Genomic DNA, 22,460 nt, shown 5'->3' with positions numbered 1-22,460 from the left:
GACTGAGTGACTGACTAACATGTTAAAAACATAGAATAATGTAAACTGTCAGTAATATGTGCATTTGTTAAGCAGAACTAATGAATATCTATATTTTTTAAAACATAATTATTACATACGTTTATACAAAGCAACAGACATAAATATTCAGGCACATATCTATAGTCCAAATAATCGATTATATACAGAGGGATATGCTGTATATTTCTGTTTGCTTATGGTGTTTATGTGGGTAAGAGCCAATTCTTGAGTAGTTTTGTGAAGATAAGGTGGTTATTCGTGGATCTTATGTTGGGGGGAAAGTCAAGTCAAGTCAGGATATTTGTATTGCGCACATATCACATCCAGAGAGTCTCAAAGCGCATGCAGACAGTTCTGACAAGGAGAAAACAGCTGAAGTTAACAAAAGAGCCAGGTCTTAAGCTTCTTTCGGAAACTAGTGTGTTCAAAGGTTGTGCGCAGACTAAGAGGCATTTTATTCCAGAGAGATGGTGCCAGGAAAGAGAAAGCACGACCTCCATTCCGAGCAGTTTGAATTCTTACTGGAGTGAGTAATGACTCAGTGCTAGATCTCAGCTGTCTCCCTGGCAGAGTTCTATAGTTTGGCTGCTTGAACAGAAAAGGATGTACCACCCATGTTTTTTTTCATATATGGTGAGATTTTAAGGCAAGCTGCCACTTTAGAGTGGAGGTTCCTTTGTTGAATGTATTTTGTGATTTTATTCCTGATGAAGAGCGGTCCTGTTCCATGTATCGCTTTGTGCGTGATACAAAGTAGCTTGAACGTGGATCTTCAGGCAACCGGTAACCAATGAAGGGCTTTCATTCAGGGGAAATGTGGTTATGTGGCTTTTTTTGTAAGAATAGTCTGTCAGCCGAGTTCTTAATCTGTCAGTCTTTCATACGTGTTAAAGGTGTTACATGGTAGAGGCTATTGGTGTAATCGAGTTTAGACAGAACAAGAGAGATGGTAGCCTGGACCTTGTGTGGAAATGCCAGGTGGGGTAAGATATTTTGCAGAGTTTTTACAGTACAAAGCTTGATCTTGCTAGTTTTTTCACTTGGTTGTTTATTCATAGCTTGGAGTCATTCCAAGGTTTCTTACTTCTTTCAATACTTTAGGCCATGTTCCCAGATCATCAGGCCAGGTGGCGAGGGGGTCATAATTTTTCCAATCATCACATGTGATTATTTCCATTTTGGAAGCATTCAATTTAAGATGGCTCCACGTCATCCATTGATCCATGGCTCTGAGATAACTGAAAATTGGTGACTTTCCATTGTCTTTGGGGCAATCTAGTTGAAGGAGTATTTGTGTGTCATCTGCACTGAATGAATGAATGGCTTTTTATAAGACGCATGGCTACTCAAGAGCAAACCCAGCTCTGAGCGGAAAAACCAGAGGGAGCAAGCCAGAGATTAAGAAAAAAGCCAGGTCTTCAAGTGCTACCAGAAGATAGAATGGATGGGTTCACTGCGAAGGTGAAGCAGGAGAGCATTCCAAAGTTTGGCAGCATTGTTTGAAAAAAGCCTACCCCCGTGTCGAAGCGGAGACTTCTGGAGGCTTTTTATGGATGGATCAGCTACCAGCGGATAGGTCTGGAGACTGTATTCACAGACCAATGGAGTAGAATAAAGCTCCTAGACATTAGCATGAAGCACAGGGTGAGCCTGAGGCAGCTGCCCCTGTTATGGGGGAATACATTGACTCACCAAAGCCCATATCAATGAGAGCGTGGAGTTTATATGATGGTGGTGTACGAGACGTAGCAATACCGGGAAAGAGTGGTGAGTACGGTAGAAAGGGAGATGATGTTACGAAAAAAGGATTAAGGGATGACAGTGATGCATGGGAAGAAGGTGAACTGATGGAAAGTGTTAATAAGTGAGGAGAGGTGAGGAAGAAGATGATGACTGAAGGCACTTAAAGTTTAACGGTGTACAGAGGAAGATTTGGTGCATTTCAGTAGTCAGGAGCGGACGTCAGGAACCCCACTTATTGAGGAGGAACGACAGGAGGGAGTTGGTCAGGAACCAGCGAAGTGGCTTCTGAGCAAAGAAAGAAACATTATTGGTGGTCGGTATGAAATGTCCATGATCAAGAACCTGTTAAATTCACAACAAAATCCTTGGGGGTTGGTGAAAGTGTAATTAATATTGATAGGAGAGATAAGGTGGTAAAGGAAAAAGACACAATGAACAAGGACCATACAGTTGGGACAAAGAAAACGAAGGAAGGATGTAGGTGTGATAGGGAACTACAATGTGATGACAGGATGGATAAAGAGAAAGGGGGTTAAAAATGGAGATAAGGAGGACGCTAATCAGACAAAGATGGTGCCATATATGGGTTTGGCTTTGGCCTTGGGGTCACATGTTTCGGACCAAACAGAAAACAGAATTTTGATATTTTTAAGCTACTCCACAGAGACATTCAGGCTAAAGAAGAGGAATGGGAATTAGCTAGGAGACCAAGGGTGCCAATCACAGTGGATATGTTTGCCATTATTTAGCCGGGTTGGAGAAACAGCACAGACTCCCTGTGCCTGAGCGAGCATTAATCCAATCCGCTCAAGTCAGTCCGCATGCTGCTCTCATGTTTGGAGCAGTGCGGGATTGGATGGGAAGTCATTGATGGTGTCCCAGGGACTTTTGGGACCAAGAACTGGCAGCAGAGGAGCGTGAGGCAGCCAGCAGCACCAGTGAAGTGGCTTTTTTTAGATTATTCTTATTAATCCCCTTTCCGCACACTATCCCCATTCGCCTCCTGCTAGCCCTGGTACCCTCTACACAAGCCCCACTTGTATTTGTCTGTGTCGGCCACCACTACCCCAAGAGTAATTTGGGGAATCCAGTGACCCCAGCCTAAAGAATTTTGTGAATTTGAACCATAAAACAATGCAGAAACATATATAAATAAGCATTCATCAAACAAATACACAAGTATTTAAATATTTTAATTATTTCACAAACAGATGTAAAAAATGTAATATTTAATTTTCAATGGGAAGGTTGGAGCGTTTCTAAACACTCATCTTCCATAGTATTAAGCTGAGGATGGAAGCTTCATTTGTAGTCTCCAATTCAAATTGCTTCTCATTTACAGGACATTTTAACATTTTGAGTCTTAAATGTAGCATCTTTTTTTATTTACACCATATCAATCTTTTAATCTTATTTAATTTTCTAAGCAGTTGTGGACCCCCTGAGTAGGTGTTGCGAAGCCGCACGGATCGTTGGACCACAGGTTAAGAGTAGACACACTGCCAAAGACGATTTAGAGTTCACCTACCACTACCACCTACCACTACCACCTACCACTATTTCACATTCCTTTTGTTATGAATGGCTCTCAGCACGCACCCGCCTCCCAGACGCCCCTCCCTCCCACAAAGTGCCTTAAGGCTTCCACAGTGTCCATAGACCTGTGACCTCCCTATCCTCGTGAGAAGAGGTCGCTCCACCTCGCTCCCTGAACTCACTTCGCAGCGCTCGCTCTGGCTGCCTGGTATCTGTATCTCTGCCTCGCATTTGCCTAATTTTAGACCTATTGATTGCGCGCTCGCATCTGACTAATTTGCATAGCTAATTATTTTAATATTGTCTGCGCGCTCGCTTTTGACTTTTGAATCACTTTATGTTTAAATTGTGTGCACGCTCGCATTTGCCCATTAGAACTGTTGTTTGGCTACATTGTGAGTGCGCTCGCATCTGCTAAGTGTTTGGTTAGTCGAGGGACTGCCTGTTGAGCTATTTGTTTGTTTACAAGTACCCGGCCATTTTGTTGTTGTGCCTCGTAGCGAGGCTCCCCAGCACGCACCCGCCTCCCAGACGTCCCTCCCTCGCCCCTCCCCCTCCACTAGCCATATATGACAGATGCATTTGCGCGCAGCGTTCACGCGCAGCGATCGCGCCCCTTGCGCGCTAAAGGTGCGCCAAAGGTAAGCCCGTCTGCACCCGTCCGCGCCAAGACCGCGCCCAGCGCCTGTCCCCCTGCTCTATGCCGCTCCCAACCCCCCAGAGTAACTTATGATGCCGCTACTCTCCTCGCCCTCAACGCCGGACACACCCCACGTTGCTGCGAAGCTACCCCAGGACGTACCCACGGCCCATTCTCCTGCCTCTCCTGTAAGTTCAACTGCTTCAGGACCCTCACCAAACACACTTCCTCCACACTCAGCTCCGAACCCAACGACTTGAAATGCATCCTACTGAACACCCGCTCGGTCCACAGACATGCAACCGAACTCTGGGACCTAATCGACACTGCGTCACCGGACATCGCCTTCCTTACTGAAACATGGATGAATGCATCATCTGCCCCCGACATCACCATAGCCATACCGGACACTTACAAGATCATTCGAAAAGACCGCACCAATAATAAAACTGGAGGAGGCATCGCCATCGTCCATAGAAACACCATCAAAATTACAACCAGCTCTGACGTAAATCTTGCAACCGCCGAACACCTCCACTTTCAGATCCACACCGACCCCAGGACCACACTTAGAAGAACACTCATTTACAGGCCCCCAGGCACCCGATCTCAATTCAGTGACGACATCACTGACTTCGTCAGCCCGCACGCCCTCGCCTCCGAGAACTACATTCTTCTAGGAGACCTCAACTACCACCTTGACAACATTCACAACAACAACACCACCACCCTTCTGGACAACCTGTCCAATCTCGGACTCAAACAACTTGTTGACACCCCCACTCACATAGCCGGACACACGCTCGACCCTATCTTCACCTCCAGCAAGCACATCTCCTTCGATCATACTACAGCCCTCCACTGGACGGATCATAGCTGTGTTCACTTCAGCTACAAAACAACCCTGACCCACAACCGTCTACAACCCATTCCCCGAAGAAAATGGAACAAAATCTCCACCGAACAACTCCTCACATCACTCAACCAAAACATTCCCACCCTATCAACGGACCCAGACCAAGCGGCCACCAACCTCAGACATGGGATTACCCACAGTGCGGACGAACTAGCACCCCTGAAAAAACACCAGTCGAAATCATCCAGCAAAAAAGCTCCCTGGTTCAATGATGACCTTAAAAAATCCAAGAAGACATGCCGCACCCTGGAGAAGAATTGGAGAAAAGAACCAACTTCAGACAACATGGACTCCCTCAAGACAGCCACCCGCAAACACCATCAACTGATCCGATCCGCCAAGAAATCAGCACTCAAGAACCGTCTCGACAACAATTCTCATAACAGCAAGGAACTCTTCAACATCGTCAAAGAATTCACCTACCCTCCCGCAGCATCCAACGACATCACGAACTCCCAAGACCTCTGCGATGCGCTATCCTCCTTCTTCTATAACAAAATTGCTGACATCCACAACAGCTTCAAGAATACTCCTAATGACCAACTCACCCCACCCACTTCAGATCCCACCCCTCCAGCTAACTATCTCAACTCCTGGAACCCAATCACCATTGAAGACACCATTCACCTCATGAACTCAATCCACTCTGGTTCACCTTCTGACCCCTGCCCCCACTTCATCTTCAACAAAGCTGACTCCATCATCGCTCCCCAACTCCGCGATGTCATCAACTGCTCCTTCGACTCCACCACCTTTCCAGAAATATGGAAACACGCCGAACTCAGCGCCCTTCTGAAAAAACCAACAGCAGACCCCTCAGGTCTGAAAAACTACCGACCCATTTCCCTACTCCCTTTCCCGGCCAAAGTTATCGAGAAAGCCGTCAATAGCCAACTAGCAGCCTTCCTTGAATCCAACAACTCCCTGGATCCCTCACAGAACGGCTTTCGAGCCAAACACAGCACCGAAACCGCCCTCATTGCAGCGACCAACGACATCCGAGCACTCCTGGACAACGGTGAAACAGTGGCCCTCATTCTACTCGACCTCTCCGCCGCCTTCGACACTGTCTGTCACAACACCCTCATACAACGCCTCAACAACATCGGCATACAAGGAAAAGCCTTGGACTGGATCATCTCATTCCTAGCCGGGAGAACACAGAGAGTCCGACTCCCCCCATTCTACTCAGAGCCCACCGAAGTCATCTGCGGCGTACCTCAAGGCTCCTCACTCAGTCCCACCCTCTTCAACGTCTACATGAGTCCCCTCGCCTCCATCGCACGTCAACACAACCTCAACATCATCTACTACGCCGACGACACCCAGCTGATCCTTTCCCTCACCAAGGACCCCAACACCGCCAAAAACAACCTTCACGAAGGTATGAAAGTAGTAGCCGAATGGATGAAACAGAGCCGCTTAAAACTCAACTCAGACAAGACGGAGGTGCTCATCCTAGGATCCTCCCCCTCAGCTTGGGACGACTCCTGGTGGCCTTCCGCTTTGGGATCTGCGCCCACACCCACAGACCATGCACGTAACCTTGGCTTCATTCTAGACTCCTCCCTCTCAATGTCCAGACAAGTCAACGCCGTATCGTCCTCCTGCTTCAACGTCCTTCGCATTCTCAAAAAGATCTTCCGCTGGATCCCCCTCGAAACAAGAAAGACTGTCACCCATGCACTGGTCACGAGTCGACTGGACTATGGCAACACACTCTACGCCGGAATTACTACAAAATTGCAGAAAAAACTCCAACGCATCCAAAACGCATCAGCGAGACTCATATTAGACATCCCGCACCAAGAGCACATCACCGGTCACTTAAAAAACCTCCACTGGCTTCCCGTCAACAAAAGAATTACTTTCCGCCTTCTTACCCACGCACAAAAGTCCCTTTATAATCTAGGACCCGAATGCCTCAACACCCGACTGTCCTTCTACTATCCCACCCGCCAACTAAGATCATCCAATCAAGCCCTCGCCGCAGTCCCGCGCATCCGAAAAACCACCATGGGTGGCAGATCCTTCTCCTTCCTGGCTGCCAAGACCTGGAACTCACTCCCCACCCACCTCCGCCTTACTCAGAATCACATCTCCTTCAGAAAAGAACTGAAAACATGGCTATTCGATAAAAAGTAAACCCCTCCCTCCAGCGTCTTGAGACCCTCTGGGTGAGTAGTGCGCTTTATAAATACCTGAACTTGAACTTGAACTATTGTGAGCCTCTATGATTTATTTGAGTTACGGTATCTCATATTCTAAGACATCACAACAGTTTATAGCAAAACTGGATACACACTGTTGTGCCTTCCAGGCTGACGGCCCTCTGTGAGAGCGGGAGAGCCCACCTCTGCTTCTCTGTTTAGAATGAAAGCTGAAAGCCCAACAGCAGGAGGGGGGAGTAGGCAGAGACAGTGCTGGGGACTGGTCAAGGATGGCAGGTAAGGATGTTTTTGTTTTTTACTTTTGCGACGGGGAAACATAGCAGAGGCCATGCTATATGTGGCTCCCCCATTACTCCTCTGTCACTGCATAGCAGTTGAAAGCAGGGTCCTGTTGATTTTGGAGTCCATACATGACATAAAATTATAGATGGGTAAAAAGTGATTGTGTGTAGAAAAAATTGATTTTTAAAGCATAATAAAGTCGAAATCCAGATTAGCATGCTTTCCACATTTTAAATAATTTCTGTTTTGTGAACACTTACCTGTTATTTTTGCGTGCAAGAGATTTGGTTTCAGCCAATATAGTTAAACTTGAGCGTGGATATGTACACAAAGGCATATCTTGCACACAATTTTCACACAAAAAAGAACCCCCTCTCTCCCCCACAAACACACGTCATTTTTGTTAAAAAACAAACAAATTTTCCATGATTTTCACAAACTTCGATTAGAAAAAATCCCATTTGACTATGGTCTGTTTTTGTAGATGATGATTATGTGGGAGTATGTTAGCCAACATTTTAACCACTTCACTGCGGCGGCTATTCCGCCGCAGTGCTAACGAATTTGCGCGCCCGCGCGGCTGCCGCATGCTCGTGACGGAGCCGCTCCGTCACGAGCCTCGGTTGAGCTGTGCTCGTGACGGAGCGGTTCTGTCACGGCCCGCCCCACTCAATAGAACGCTCAGCGCAGGCGCGGAATTTGTTCCGCGCATGAGCATTCTATCGAGCTGGGCGGGCCATGACGGAACCGCTCCGTCACCAGCACAGCTCAACCGACGCTGGTGACGGAGCGGTTCCGTCACCAGCACCGAAGGGGTTAACTGTGTGTGAGATGGTGGATTTTTCGTTGAAGGGGATTGTTGTCCTTTTGAAGTAATAATGACACTATTCCTCACTGGGCCCAGCTGGGTCTCAGTAATTTAAACATGAGCTCAATCATTGGTAGCACAGGACAGACAAGTTTAACTTAGGAGAAACAAGTGTAAAACATTTATTAGTAAAAGTTATTTAGCAGAAAAAACAAAGGAATAAAAAATACAGTACAATTAATAAAATAGTGAAAATGAATATTCAAATAGACATGAAAGGGACAAAAACAGATGTACGGAACCGGAGAGATGATTTTTCAAGCTCTTTGTGGTTTAAAGCGTCATAAAAGCGCCACGCACCGGCTGCGAGTATCTGGCCACGCTAGATCGGGTCAAAGTCAGTAGAGTGTAGTGTAATGTTTAAGACTGCCCAGCGCAGTCTAGTGTTCACGCACGTAGGCGTGTGCCAGCGCGGACGTGGTACGTGGCATCCGCGCGTACTATTTAATAAAGGAGGCGTGGTCACGGAGGTAGTCCGGACCACGCGGAACAGCAATAGCGTGTCCTGTGTCCCTCTGTCCAGCGTGGCGATACCGCGCTGCGCCAATAGCCACAGGGGGGGCACAACAATGGTGACGAGGGCGTGAAGTGCCCATGCAGTGCGAGACGCACCTGCCTCACCTACGCCGCCCGTGCGCCCACGTGGTTCCCGGCGCCTCAAGATCACACATGTGGCTGCCGGGTACGGGGCTGCCGACTCTACTTCCCGGCGGAGACGCGTGCAGCCCACAGAGCACTCTGCCTTTCCAGGGGATCCTTCAAGTGGCATTTCAGAGACATTTACACGTGGCATCCAGCCCTGGCACAGGTGGGAAACTGAACTTTGGCTATCCCGCGATACCAGCGCAGTGCCCCCTTCATAGAGCAACAGCTGTCCCTGTGGGTACCCCCCTCCCCCCACGCAATCCAGGAGAGTGCAGCCAGGGCCCAGCGGACTGCCCCCTTTCCGGACACGAGTGCAAAAGCCTCGCATCTCCTCCTCCACCAGGTCTGAGACCCAGGCCTAGGAAGAAGGTCTCTCGCCACCCTCACCCCACGTGCCTGTGAAGCGGCGGCTGGCCATCTCACATCATTATGGCGTCCATCCCGCCCATTGAGCCTTTCGTGGTTGACGGGGCCCCAGCATCCCTGGCCCCGCGGTGGAAGGACTGGGTGGAGAGGCTCCAGTTCTACTTTGAAGGAGCAGGTACGGCGCGCGAACGGCGCAGGGCGCTTCTCCTGCACCTGGGCGGGAAGGATATCTATCGGATCTATAAGACTCTGGTGGAGGCCACCCCGCACACTTATGTCACGCTCCTCAACGCGCCCAACGCCCATTTTGAGCCAATGCAGAGTAAAGACTACGAGCGTTTCATCTTCAGGCAAGCGCGTCAGGAAGCAGAAGAATCCCTCGATGCATTCCATGGTCGCCTAAAGGAGCTGGCAAGCACGTGCGGTTTCCGGGATGAACAAGAAGAAATCCGCGGCCAGATCATTAAAAATTGCTACTCTTCCGACCTGAGGGTGAAAATCCTCCAAGAGGACGGCAAGCCTCTAGCCGACATTCTGAAACTAGGCTGTTCGAAAGAATTATCTCACGCAAGGGCATCGCACATGGAGGCAGCACTCCACAGACCAGCAAAGATGGAGCAAATTCACGTGGCAGAACACGTCAACGTGGTCAGACCAAAGCAACGCCCGGCCGGGAGAGGAAGAACACCAGAACGCCGAAAAGAGTGCGGATACTGTGGGGGCGCGCCACATAGAGCACAAGACTGCCCGGCACGGGGAAGAAAGTGCGGGTCATGCGGGCGCATGAACCACTTCGCATCGGTGTGCAGATCATCAAAACCCAAACCTGAGGCAGCCCACGCAATAAGGGAAGACCCTGAGAGCGAAGATATGGATGATGACACTCACAACTATCCGGTGCACTACGTGTTCGCTATAGATCAGCCGCTGAGAAAAAAACGGCGACTCCCGAAGTGCAGGATCAAGGTACTCAACCAAGAGGTGAGAGCAACCAACGACACAGGGGACTCGATAGAGCTGATGGCGGCAAACGTCTATAACCAACTACGAGACAAGCCAGCCCTGAAACCGGCCAAGATCAAAGTCTTCGCATACGGACAAAAAACGCCAATACCGTTAATAGGGTGTTTCCAAACAGACATACAGCACCAGGAAAAGAAGACGCCGTCCACTATCTACGTGACCAAAGAAGGTAGCGGAATGCTACTAAGCGGCCAAGCAGCTGAAGACCTTCACCTCATTTCCTTCGCCATGGCCGTCTTAGAAGAGGAGCTAGACACGATCCTGGAAGAGTTCGAAGAAGTTTTCAAAGGTATCGGATGCCTCCGAGGCAAAGAAGTCTCTCTACACATTGATAAATCCATCCAGCCAGTGGCCCTCCGTCATCGACGGATAGCATTTCACCTAAGAAAGAAAGTGGAACAGGAGTTGGAGACACTTGAAAGACAGGGGATAATCGAGAAGGTCAGCGGACCCACCCCATGGGTGTCACCGATTGTGGTAGCGCGGAAACCCAAGCAGCCAGGGCAGGTCCGCATCTGCGTCGACATGCGTTTGCCCAACGCAGCGGTGAGGAGAGAAAGACACCTGACGCCCACCATAGATGACATTCTCGGAGAATTAAATGGAGCGAAATGGTTCTCCAAAATGGACTTGAGGTCAGGATATCACCAACTGCCTCTGCACCCCGACTCCCGGTACATCACCACTTTCTCCACTCACATACGCCTCCGACGCTATCGGCGACTCAACTTTGGAATATTAAGCGCTGCGGAGGTCTTCCAAAACACGATTCGAGAAGTATTGAGCGGGATCACAGGTGTCCTAAACGTCAGCGATGACTTGCTGATATACGCCGACACAGTAGAAGAGCACCACCGGAGACTCAGAAGCGTGCTACAAAGGATCAAAGACTCTGGTCTTACCCTACACCGAGAGAAGTGTCAATTCCTACAGAACACCATCAGCTTCTTTGGATACACATTCTCCGACAAGGGAGTAGCCCCTGACCCTGAAAAGGTGAAAGATGTACAAACAGCTCCAGCGCCGAACAACACATCAGAAGTTCGGAGTTTCCTCGGGATGGTAAACTTCTGCGGGCGGTTCATCCCCGACCTATGCAATCTTACCAGGCCACTAAGGGAACTCACAAAGTCCACCACCCCATGGCAGTGGGGAGAAGAGCAGGAACTGGCGTTTAAGAACACCAAGGCGGCCCTGTCAGCCAACACGACCCTGTCATATTTCGACCCTGCCAAAGCAACGAACATAGCGGTGGACGCCAGCCCCTACGGACTTGGAGCGGTACTAACACAGAGCCAAAACGGTGAAGACTGGGCACCCATAGCCTACTCCAGCAGGTCTCTCACCGAAACAGAACAGCGCTACTCACAGATTGAGAGGGAGGCCATCGCAATCCACTGGGCCTGCAGGCACTTCCATGTATACGTCTATGGACATCCGTTCACCGTTTGCACTGATCACAAACCTCTACTTCCACTATTCCGAGGATCAGTATCCAAGCCTCCCCCGAGAATTGAAAAGTGGATTCTACAACTCCAAGAGTATGATTACAAGCTGGAATTTAAGCCCGGTGCGTCCAACCCAGCCGACTACCTCTCCCGGCACCCCCGAGCGGCAACCACCCAAGAGAGAGAAGATGCCGAAGAGACAGAGGAGTACGTACAAGTCATCCTGGAACAATCACGCCCGCTGCCCATGGACATCAACATGATCGTGAACGCAACCCGAAACGATGAAGTCCTGCAGCTGGTGAAAACCGCCCTGAGAGACAACGACTGGAGAACACTCCAGGCCTCGCTGAGTCAGAGAACACCGGAAGCCAAGCGTGCCCTAGAAACTATCTTCAAGGTGAAAGACGAACTGTCAATGGACAGTCAAGGCTGCGTACTCCGAGGACCAAGGATCGTGATGCCCGCGAGCCTGACTCGACAAGTAATCGAACTGGCACACCGAGGCCACCAGGGAGTGGTGAAGACAAAGAGTAGACTCAGGGCCAAGGTGTGGTTCCCGGAACTGGACGCTCTGGTCGAGCAGATGGTCAAGGAGTGCCGCTGTGCCAGGCCGCAGGTCCACCTGAACCACCGCCACCGATAATCACCGAGGAGAACCCAGAAAGACCCTGGGAGCGAGTGAGCGCTGATTTTGGGCATCTTCCGGATGGACGGTACATGCTTGTCGTCATTGACGACCTGACCAAGTATCCCGAAGTGGAGATAATACCATCACTCACAGCCAAGGAAGTAACGGCAAAGTTCGAGAAACTCATCGCCACCCATGGCATCTTCGAACTGGTCAAGACCGACAACGGACCACCGTTCCAAAGCCAAGAGTTTGCCGATTATCTCCGAGAGTGGGGGATCCAGCACAAGAAAGTCACCCCCAGATGGCCCCAAGCCAACGGAGAGGTGGAGCGGTTCATGAGGACCCTCAATAAAGTGATTCGGATCGCTCATGCGGAGGAAGCACCCCTGGAGAAAGCCATTTATACGTTCCTGAGGGAATACCGGCTGACACCCCACCGCACCACCACAGCTGCCCCTGGGCTAGCCGCCATGGGGCGAATTGTCCGAGACACGATCCCCCACCACAGCACTTGGACCCCAACGGAAGCAGACCCTCAGAAGACTCTGCACCACAGAAAGCGCTCAAACGAGTATGCGAGTTTCAGACGCCGAGCCAAGGAATCATACATTGGAGAAAGAGATCGAGTATATGTGCGAGACCGATATCCAGGAAGCAAATTCAGACTCCCGTTTGAACCCAGACCCTGGACTGTCACCCGCCGGACAGGCACGATGGTAACTGCTCAACGTGATGGAGAAACAGTCACCCGCAACGTGTCCTTCTTCAAGCGGGCTACGGTACCACCCAATGATATGCCCGGCCGAGACCCGGACAGAGCAACACCAAGCCCGGCGACCCCAAGCGCCAGATCCCCGGTGAGCGGGTACAGCGACACAGCCGACCAGCCTGGGGCGAGCCAGTCGGAGTCAGAGAGGCCCGGCATAGCAAATCAACACCCCTCCGGCGAGGAGCTGTCGCTGACTCCAGCCCGACCAGACACCCCGAGGCGAGTACTGTCTCGAGGAGAGGCTTCCGGTTATGGGCTGAGAAGGAACCCAGCCCCCTCATCACAGCTGGCGGATTTTGCAGTGGGCTGAGACTGTAGAACCTGAGCATCAGACTGGTAACAGGCCTGCCGGCCATTTTGTTTGTTTCACACACCCACCACAGGCTCTCAGTTTGCATTCTATTTTGTTTTAATAAAGGTGGAAAGGAGTGTAATGTTTAAGACTGCCCAGCGCAGTCTAGTGTTCACGCACGTAGGCGTGCGCCAGCGCGGACGTGGTACGTGGCGTCCGCGCGTACTATTTAATAAAGGAGGCGTGGTCACGGAGGTAGTCCGGACCACGCGGAACAGCAATAGCGTGTCCTGTGTCCCTCTGTCCAGCGCGGCGATACCGCGCTGCGCCAATAGCCACAGGGGGGGCACAACATGTGGGTCAGACTCCGGGATCTGGTTCGTCCTTGCTTTTTACCAGGGCACAAGTCGTAATAAAAAGAAGTGGGAGGACACTGTCACCGGAAGTGACGTCACAACAGCAAGTGATGTCACAAAAGGTGCGAGCTCCTTGTCCCAGAGAGGTCTAAGAGTGAAGTCCAGCTGTTTGGCAGGGGAGACGGTGTCCCCCCGGTAAAATAAGTGGGGGGACGCCATCCACCCGCGTGGTACCCCGACTCGAGCCCTGCTTTTTACATTCTATCAAAGTGAAGTTTAGGATTTGTTTATCTTATTGCTGCCTTAAATTCAACACTAAACCCCTAATGATGCAACATGCTTTGGCTGGAAATGTAGGAATGGCCGATGGCCCATCTCAAGACTTTGAGCTGCTTGGCAGTAGTATAAAATTGAAAACAACCTATAATTTGTGGTTTTCCACCTTGAGTTTCTCTCCCCACCCAACTGTAATCAAAACACTTCAATGTGTGTCTCTCAAACAGTGCTCCTGATTTAAACCTTCCCTAGCCGCCCTCTGCTGGCTGCTCTGCTCCTCGCCTGTAGGGGGCGCACTACGAAAGCACGAAGAGGCCTACTCTGTGAGCAGTTTGAAGGTTCTGAACAGGGAGGCGATCAAAGTTTAACAGTGGGGGGAGGGGCGGGAGATGGCTTTTCAGATTGCATTGCAAATGTACTTAAGGCTCTGATAATGTGCAAACATGAACGCTGCCCCGAACAAAGAAATACAGGAGATATCCACACACCCTCCTGCTCAGTACAAAGATATCGTGCCCTGTGGCAGAGCAGGGGCAGCAAACACCGCCCACCCAAGGGGTGCGGACTCTGCTGTGAACACAGCGGGGGAGCGAAGCTCACAGCTGGCGCCTCGAGTGCAAACAGCGCACTCTGCCTCCTAGTTGTAGAGAGCCATCCGGGCTCTCACATACATTGTATCCTTACACGCACGCACGCACACGCAACCTTGGGGCGGGCTCGCCCCTCGGTATAAATAAACAAGCGGAAGACCGCTCGGGGTCTTTCCGGCTGAGTGCAAGCAAGTGTTGGTGTAGTTATTCAGTGCATATACATACACGTGGTAGGCCCAGCCTCACCACTCTACATTGGCGACGAGGCCGGTGTACCTGGACCCGCGTGTGTCTGCCTCGCGCGGCGGTGCCTGCCGCTGTGCTGCTCTGGCCCCGTGCGCCTGAGACCCGCCCACGCGTCTCCCGTGAGGGTGCGCCTTCGGCTGGCGGGACTCGGGACCGGCGGAAGCTGACGTGCGGCTGGGTGAAGGTCCTGCGGGTGAGTGCTCATCTGCCCCGCTTGCGCGGCCCCTGCCTTCCGCACTCCGCCTGCCACCGCGGAGGAGGCGCGCCTGCTGACTGCAGGCCCGGCGAGCGCCACGTGACGACCCGCCCTGGGCCCGCCCTCGCTCTTCGGAGCTGCCGCGCATGAGGCGCCCTTGCAGAGGCGCGCGCTAGGCACGACGCCAGGCCCCTCCTGCTGTGCTCCTGCCCTCGTGGGGCGAAGGGACGTTCTCACGGACTGTGAGTCAATTAATGGGAACATTTGAAGGTGTCAACACGCTCAAAAAAAAAAAATAAAATCAAATAAGGAAAAAGGCAACAAGCATTGGCACATGCAACAAGGCATCTCCATTCACATTGGCTCCCACAAGGCCGTGCATCATTGTCCTTGCCGCCACAGCTGGTCCCTGGGGTCCTATCCATCGCCACTGCGGACTCTTCCCGCGTCACGCCCTAAGGCGCCTCGAAACGCTGCGTGGCCTGCGCCCCTGCCCTGCGCCTCACGCCGCCGCCATCCCGGAAAGCACCAGCAAGGCCAGAGTGACGCCTCGCCATGAACAACGGCGCTCCAGGAGCGGTCCAAGACGGGGCTGGCCAGCCCCCCCAGCAGCAGCCAGCTGCGCCCGCCGCTCAACCACAGGCTCAAGCACAGGCCGGAGCAGGCGCCCCTGCAGGTCCTCACGCACCCGCGCCCCATGCGCATCAGCACGCCGGCGTAGCACCCATACCGCCATTCAGCGAATCAGCAGACCCGGCAACGGCGGCCGTCCGCTGGAGAGCATGGGTCGGACGCCTCAATCTGTACTTCAGGGGCACAAGAGAAACCGACGGTACGGTGAAGAGGTCGCTCCTCATTCTCTATGGGGGTCAAGAGATCTATGACTTATTTGAATCGCTCCCGAACACTGGAGCCGAGGACAACTATGACGCCGCAGTCGCGGCCCTCAACGCGCACTTTGACCCTCAGTTGAACAATGATTTTGAAAAATTCAAATTCAAGCGCGCATGGCAGCTGGACTCCGAGTCAGTCGACATGTACTACACTCGACTCCGACGGCTCGCGAGCACGTGTCCCTTCATCAACCCTCGCGACGAAATCAGGGACCAGATCATCGTCGGCTGCAAATCTAAGTTGCTGAGAAAGCTGATCCTCCGACAGCCGGGGATCACCTTAGACGAGATCCTCATCCTGGCAAGGTCGCACGAGTTGTCGGATGCCCGGGCGGAGGAGATGGAGGTCGCGCTGCGCACCCCGGTGATCGCCCCGTCTGGGGCAAGGGCCCCGGCCATCAAGGAAGAGCGAGTGGAGGTGATCCAAAGAAGATTCCCGCCAGCAAGGCTGCGGGGTGGCCCGCCAAGGGACAGCCAGTGCGGGTACTGTGGTGTGGACCATCCTTCCACGGCCACGTGTGGTGCCAAAGGCAAGACGTGCCTCAAGTGTGGGCGCATGAATCACTTCGCTGCTGTCTGCCGGGGAGGGAAGTTCCGGGCAGCAGGCCCGCGCGCCAGAACAGTGACCCAACGAGTCCGACAGCTGTCTCTTGACCAGGAGAGACCCCCTCCCGACACGGAGGCTCAAGACCGCCGGCCCAGATATGAGGACGACGAAGACGATGAGGTGTATGTCATCTCCTACGTGAGCAGGGCATCCACGAAAAGGCGACCGCCTCCAATGTGTTCCGTCTCAGTGGACGGGACGAGTGTCAACGCGCTGATAGACACCGGGGCGTCCGTGAACGTCATGGACTCGGACCAGTATGAGCGCATGTCCCCAAAGCCGACGCTAGCACCGTCCGCGGCACGCATCTACACCTATGGCGGGACAGAGCCCATGCCTCTTCGTGGAGTGATTCAAACCACAGTAGTCAACGGAGAATATTCGACTGTGACCAGATTCCACATCACCGAGGGCAAGAAAGGCACCCTCCTGAGCTGCCACACAGCAGAGGATCTGGGACTGGTGTTTTTCGCCAACCAAGTACACCAGGCTCACGCTGACTTCATGTTAAAGGACTTCCCAGAACTGTTCAAAGGCCTCGGCAAGCTCAAGGGTAAAAAGTTTAAGCTACACATTGATGCGACGGTGAAACCTGTCGCTCTCAGACACCGGCGAGTACCGTTTAACCTCAGGCCCCAAGTTGAGGAAGAGCTTCGCAAGCTTGAGGAGTTGGGAGTGATCGAGAAAGTGTCGGGCCCGACACCCTGGGTCTCGCCCCTGGTGGTTGCCCCAAAACCGAAGCAGCCGGGAGCCATACGTCTGTGCGTGGACATGAGGCTCCCCAACACCGCTGTCAAGCGCGAACGACACATCACCCCCACTATGGACGATATTATAGCTGACCTCAACGGGGCGAAATGGTTTTCCAAATTAGACCTCAACTCCGGATATCACCAGCTGGAGCTAGAGCCGGCTAGCAGGTACATCACCACGTTTTCGACGCACGTGGGGCTGCGTCGCTACACTCGGCTCAGTTTTGGCGTCTCGTCGGCCGCCGAGGTCTTCCAGAACGCCATTCGCGAGGTGCTCTCCGGACTAAAAGGGGTGATCAACCTGAGTGATGACATCCTAGTTTACTCAACGACCCTAGAGGAGCATCACGCCAACTTGAGGGCGACTCTGCAGAGACTCGCCGATAGCGGCCTCACCCTCCACCGCGCTAAATGTGCCTTCTATCAGGAGTCAGTGGACTTCTTTGGATATATCTTTACGAGGGAAGGCCTTAAAGTCGACCCTAAGAAGGCCGAAGCCATCAAAGCGGCCAGCACGCCTAGAAGTCAAACAGAAGTCCGCAGTTTTCTGGGCATGGCCACGTACTGTGGCCGGTTTATCCCGAACCTGGCCGACTTAGCGGAGCCTCTCCGTGCCCTCACCCGTGCTGATCAGAAATGGGACTGGACTGCTGCTGCACACAAGGCGTTCCAGGCCGTCAAGGCCAGTCTGCTTGACAATACCGTCATGGCCTACTTCCAGCCACGGAGACGGACCGAGTTGATAGTCGATGCCAGCCCAGTGGGATTGGGAGCCGTGCTGCTGCAGGAGTATGGGCCGGAAGAGTGGAAGCCTGTCGCCTATGCCAGCAAGGCCCTGTCCGACACGGAGACCAGGTATGCCCAAATTGAAAGGGAGGCGCTGGCCATCAAGTGGGCATGCCAGCACTTTCACCTCTATCTCTGTGGACAGGACTTCACGGTGGTCACAGACCATAAACCCCTGTTGCCCCTCTTTGCGGGGACATCCCGGCTTGCTCCCCCACGCATCGAGAGGTGGGCTGTCCAGCTGCAGGGTTACCGGTTCAAGGTGGTGTTCAGGCCAGGAGCACACAACCCTGCCGACTACTTGTCGCGTCATCCGGATGTCACACCCCCACCGGCCCTCGATGCTGAAGGAGATGAAGTGGAGGAGATAGTGCACATGGTCACCCTAGCGGCGTGCCCCGAGAACATGTCGCTCCAGGAAATTAGCGACGCCACTGCGACGGACGAGACCCTGGCGAAGGTTAGGGAGGCACTCGAAGGAAATCGTTGGGCCCATTTCCTTGATGGCGCTTCGTGCCTCCGGCCGGAGGTGCGTCATGCCAGGCAGCAGCTGTGGCAGATACGGAGTGAACTTAGCGTCGGAGATGAGGGGGTGGTGCTGCGTGGGCACCTCATCGTCATGCCCGAAAGCCTCCAGCAACGAGCCCTGGGCCTGGCTCACGTGGGACACCAAGGGATGGCAAAGACCAAGGCCCGCCTGAGGAGCAAGGTGTGGTTTCCCGCGATGGACAGCCAGGTGGAAGCCATGATACAGGCCTGCCACGCATGCACGATCACGGGCGGAGACCCTGCCCCAGCGCCCGTGCTCACGGAAGAAGCGCCCCAGGCCCCGTGGGCTCAACTCAGCATAGACTTTGGCAGTTTTCCAGACGGGCGGCACATGCTAGTGCTGGTAGACTCTTTTTCCAAATTCCCAGTTGTGGAAGTCATCGCATCCACTGCGTTCCCGCAGGTCAAGAAAGTCCTAAACCGAGTGTTTGCTACGATGGGGCTTCCTGAAGAAATCAAGTCCGATAATGGGCCCCCCTTTCAAGGGAGAGAGTTTCAGGCTTACTTGGAGGCTCTCCGGATCAAACATCGGAAAATCACACCCCTGTGGCCTCAAGCCAACGGGGAAGTCGAGAGGTTGATGCGGACATTAAACAGAGCGCTGCGGATTGCGGTGGATAATGGCGAAGACCCGGAGGCCGCCCTGGACGACTTCCTTGGAGCCTATCGGCAGACACCCCACTCAACGACAAAGTGTGCTCCCTCTCATGTTCTGTTCAAGCGAGCTCCAAGGGATGGCATTCCCACTGTCAACACGTGGGTGCCGGGAGAAAGGGACGCTGAGGCCATACAGGCCCGGCGACAGGCCACCAACATCAAAGCAAGCGCACATCGGCATGCCAAAGAACCAGCCCTCCGGCAGGGGGACACTGTCGTTGTCAAGGATCGCCATCCTGGGTGGAAGTTTCGGACTCCTTTTGAGCCAGAAGTGTGGACAGTGGAGCGAGTGCAAGGGACTATGATTACAGCTAGGAGGAATGGCCAAACCGTGACGAGGAATGCCTCATGTTTCAAGAAGGTACTGGACAATGTCAATGTGCGTCAACGGACCGAGGGAATGGAACATGGAGACCAAGAAAACATGGACTTTGATAATTGTTCTGATCCAACTCCTACTCTGCCGCGAATGGCCACCCCACCAAGGCCAGTGTCACCAGGCCCTGCGGCCGGGCGGAGTCAGCCAAGGGTCGAGGATGCGAGCGAGGGTCCGAGGACAACCCCGGCTGGGGTTGTCGAACTACCTCGGACCCAGGATCGTCGCTACAACCTGCGGCCCAATCCTAGGCCGAGTCAACGGTTGTTGGACTTTGCTTGTTCGTCTCCATGAGTAAGAGACTATGAATGTGCCTGCAGAAAGAGACTAAAATAAAGGAGGGATGTAGAGAGCCATCCGGGCTCTCACATACATTGTATCCTTACACGCACGCACGCACACGCAACCTTGGGGCGGGCTCGCCCCTCGGTATAAATAAACAAGCGGAAGACCGCTCGGGGTCTTTCCGGCTGAGTGCAAGCAAGTGTTGGTGTAGTTATTCAGTGCATATACATACACGTGGTAGGCCCAGCCTCACCACTCTACACTAGTAAAGGGGCGCTCTCGTTTGGAGAAGGGGGGCTCTCGTCCCTCGCTCAAATGAGTTGGGGGAGGGGCTCTACTTGAGACATGGGATTGTGCTCAATGCCTCATACACGTCTCTCGTTAATTTTATTATTATTTTTTTTTATTTAATGCAATTTTCTATAGCGCGAACATTACCAGAATGTGTCGGAGCGCTTTACAAAAGAACCAGTGGCGATACACAGAAGCGCTGAAAGGGTGCAGCGCCCTGAGGCCTGCTTCTATGAGCCAGGCCGACCGCCTCGGCGCTGAAACTGTATTTAAGACACGGCTGCTGAAGGATATCGTGTCTCTGGCGCCCCTCTCTCGCTCTCTTTCCTGCTACTAGGGCGGCAATAAACCCCCTGCCTCCTTTCCACACAGGAGGGATTTTATTTTACCCCAGGGTGGCTTGTTTTATTTGAGTTTTAAATACATTCTTTGTTGGTCATGATTTTGTAGCCACAAAGTTGGAAAAAAGCACAAGGAGGTTTGCGATTTGTTGAAGCCATCTCAGCATCGGTGAAATACCGATCAGCTGCTGGCGAGAGCCGCCTCCCTCGCGCTGGGAGGGACATTATTTATCTCCCAATGATGAGGGTCACTACCCTGAATGTACCATATTATATTGGGAGCGGGCAGTGACTGACAGCTTGGAGTGAATGGTGGGGGAGATTTCAAATGACCAGGTCAGAAGTGGAAAATTGAAAGAATGCCCATGCACCCCCAGCCCTGTAAAAAAACCTCCGTGTGGGGGTATAGTTTTCAACTGGTTCCATGGTGTAATGGTTAGCACTCTGGACTCTGAATCCAGCGATCCGAGTTCAAATCTCGGTGGGACCTGGGGTTTTTGTTTGTTCATCAAGAAATTGCACTTTACTTGACTTTAATGTTGGAAAATGATCAGTAGATACTGACAGCCCTGTTAATGTGTGATCTTGTCTATTTTTAATCTCGCTGAAAGCTGAGCGCATATTTTTAAAAGAGAGCGTTTTATGAAATGGCGTGACTGGCATTTCTAGGCCGCCATGTGTGATTTGAGGCAGATACAGATTGCTTTTAGCTTCCACCAGGGTCTCTGATTTCTTAGTTTCTTGACACTGAGCCTCGTGCTGGCTCTTGACTTTTTAGGTCTCGCCTACGCAGGGCATGCGCTGTTTATGCAAAAAGACCTTTAGCAATCGCTTTGGCTTTTCAGCCAAAAACATGCACGCATTCCATTACCTTCATTGTCAACGCTTGTACGTGTGATGATTCACTTGCGGGAGCGCGCGGCGCCATATGGTAGCAATTATCGCTCCTGGTGCTGTTCACTCTCGCAAGTGAAACACTTTCACTTTTGCAACCTGTTACAGACATTTGGCAGATAATTGTTTGTTTTCATCACCCTGCAACATCAATAAAAGCGGCAGCTTTTCGCTTTATCATACTTTGTTCTGCAATGATGCCGTAAGGCGTTGTAGCCACTGGGGGGCGCTGCTCCACCATATACCTCTGTCAAACAGGAGGCTGAACACGGACGGTTGATGCTATTTATTCTTTTAATATTAAGTTGTTTCAGTTTGAGGGTATGATTCACGTGGTCATGAGGAGTGAAGAACTGTTTTTTTAACTTTCTTTTGATTGCACATAGTATCACATTGTCTGACGCCCGTGTCCTGTTGCCATGGGAAGCCTTTTCAAATATTTCGATTTGGCTGCTTCCTGCCCCCTGCATGTTTTGTTGCAGGCATGGGGTGGGGGGTTCGGTCATTAATACCCCTCCGCCTATTGGACTCTGACGAAGCTCTTTCAGCCATGGAGCGCACCCTCCCTAAAAGCTTGAAGATCTCTGCTGTTACCTCCAGCCATGTAGCTGTAGTCACTGCCCCTACGTGAACAGAATGTGTGCTGAAACCTGCTGCTGACTGCCCTGTTCCCTAGCGCCTTCAAGCAGTGCCTGGAATTGGAATCTGCTCAGGCATTCCCCGCTTCGATGTCTAAAGAGGGGCCTCTCCCCGGTGGAGCACATCGCCCATTGTTCGTGCATCTGCACTGGGCATAGGTTCCGATCCGAAAGGCACTGCAGCTTTATCAGTGTCGCCTCACCCTGTTGGTCTGTTTTGGACTTACTCAGTAGTATCTCGTTACTCAGGCCCACCTGTGTGTCCTGTGCTTGCAGACAGGCTTCTCCTGCCTTGAGTTTGGAAGGGGCTACAAGCTCACAAACCCTGAATGCCCCAAAGGATGCCAGTGTAAAGGTGGGTTACATAGAATTG

General features: G+C 52.3%; 1 non-coding gene across 1 annotated transcript; it reads left to right on the top strand.

The window, feature by feature from the left end:
• The first annotated feature begins 20,973 nt into the window (after positions 1-20,973).
• On the top strand, positions 20,974-21,045 carry TRNAQ-CUG (transfer RNA glutamine (anticodon CUG)). Its single transcript has one exon. It is a non-coding gene; the product is annotated as a tRNA-Gln (tRNA).
• Positions 21,046-22,460: the final 1,415 nt, after the last annotated feature.

Source organism: Lissotriton helveticus, chromosome 1_2 (assembly GCF_964261635.1).
Source record: "Lissotriton helveticus chromosome 1_2, aLisHel1.1, whole genome shotgun sequence".
In the NCBI taxonomy this organism is placed as follows: Eukaryota; Metazoa; Chordata; class Amphibia; order Caudata; family Salamandridae; genus Lissotriton; species Lissotriton helveticus.
Note: the sequence above shows the minus strand (reverse complement) of the source record. Positions and strands in the feature narration are given on the sequence as shown.